The sequence below is a fragment of the Sapajus apella genome, unplaced genomic scaffold (assembly GCF_009761245.1).
Source record: "Sapajus apella isolate SASKATOON/1434 unplaced genomic scaffold, GSC_monkey_1.0 scaffold10, whole genome shotgun sequence".
NCBI lineage: Eukaryota > Metazoa > Chordata > Mammalia > Primates > Cebidae > Sapajus > Sapajus apella.
This window is the reverse complement of record NW_022436950.1, coordinates 1,532,619-1,534,305: the sequence shown is the minus strand read 5'-3', so window position 1 is coordinate 1,534,305 and position 1,687 is coordinate 1,532,619.

Below are 1,687 nucleotides of genomic sequence, written 5' to 3'. Positions count from 1 at the left end.
TTTTTCTCATATGTAAATCCATCTATTTCTACTTGCATTTCTATTTTTCCCTCCAATTTTCTTACGATCTTAAGATCATAGACTGTAGACTCAGTTTGGTCACTTTCTTTTCTTGATTTGATGAAGATATTCAAAGCCCTGGAAATCTTTTTAAGGGCTGTTGTGATCATAATCATTTCAATTCGATTTTAAGTGTAATTGTTCCCGTGTCTTCATTTCCTCCTTGATCTGTTTCCCAGGAAGGTCTCTTTCAAGAGCAGTGGTCAGGGCACGATGCTGGTATGTTTGTCACTAATGCATGCTTCACTGCCTCGTGCCCAGAGGACAGAGAGCCGGGCATCCTGTGTGTCTGCCCCTGCTTCAGGGTCCTCGATGTTTCACAGTCAGTTTGGGACCTGTTCTCGTCCTGCTTCATTTTCCCTAACCATCTGTTGACTCTACCCTAGCCGTGATTCTGATGCAGATTTTATGAGACTTTATGGAATGGGCAGAGACAGAGGACTGAGTATCTCTGCTCCTCTCCCTCTGCCTCCACGGTTCACTCAGCCACCTCCAATCAGGCCTGCTGTGTCTGGGTCCCACCACAGGTCCTGCTTCCAACCGGGCTGCCTGATTGGGCCCAGGCCATCCTGCCACGCTCCGCCAAAATCAGGGCTCCGACTGGAACAGAAGCCTGGGATGCTGAGATACAGCATGGCAACAGCCAAGTCCACATATGTGAAAATGTGGGAACACTGGAGCCCCTTGTAGGGCACATTGGGAGCCAGATGTAGGGCTGAGTGCTCCACAGGGTCGTGGGGTGAGCTTTATGCTATGCTGAGGCGCAGGATCTGAGAAATAAAGAGGCAGGACACAGAAGTACAAAGAAAATGCAGCTGGGCTCAGGGGGCCACGCCACCTACAAGCGGAGTCAGGCAAGGTCGGCGTGGCCGGCGAGGCAAGGCTGGCGAGCGGCTGGCGAGGCCCCGCTTGTCCAGAAGCGTGAGTATTTATTGTGTATAGGTTAGGGGGTAGGGCAGTGAGTGAAATCATCTTTAAGGTTAGTGATAGGGTCGTGAGCAATAAAACATGGGATCCACCCCCATTAGGTCACCTAGGCCAGGAGGTGGACAGCGCGCAGCAAGGGGCCTGTTCCCACCAAGGCAAGGGCCCGGTTACCACGAAGGCAAGTGCCGTGTGCAGTAAGGGGTCCACCCCCATTAGGTCACCGAGGCTTGAAGGTGGGCCATGCACAGTGAAGAGGGTGCAGTGTGCAGTACTTCTATCTATGGGAAACTACTTCTAAGAAGATTTATAGGAGGATGCCTTAAGTCACATAGCAGTGACAGAGCTGTCAAGGTTACCGCCACCTTCTGGCAGCTTCCAATGGATTCTATGGGAAGATGCTTTTCAAGCAGCATAGTAGCAGGAGCTGATAAAGTTCACAGTCACCAAGGTGGATTGTCGTTCTGAGGGCAGCCTTCCACAAGAACTGGAGCAAGGTCCTACAACTCCTTTATCAGGAGGAGTGGCTCTCGCCCCAAGCCTGCCATACAGCGGGTATCTTTACGATACTGAACGCTGCCGCCTGGGCCGTGGGTTCTTGTCCTGGTATAACTGTTTTTCCCTTAAATCACGCTCTGCACTGTGTCTGCTCCAGGCATTCCTCCGATTATAAGCTGCTTATTCCTTAATTCATGCTCTGTAC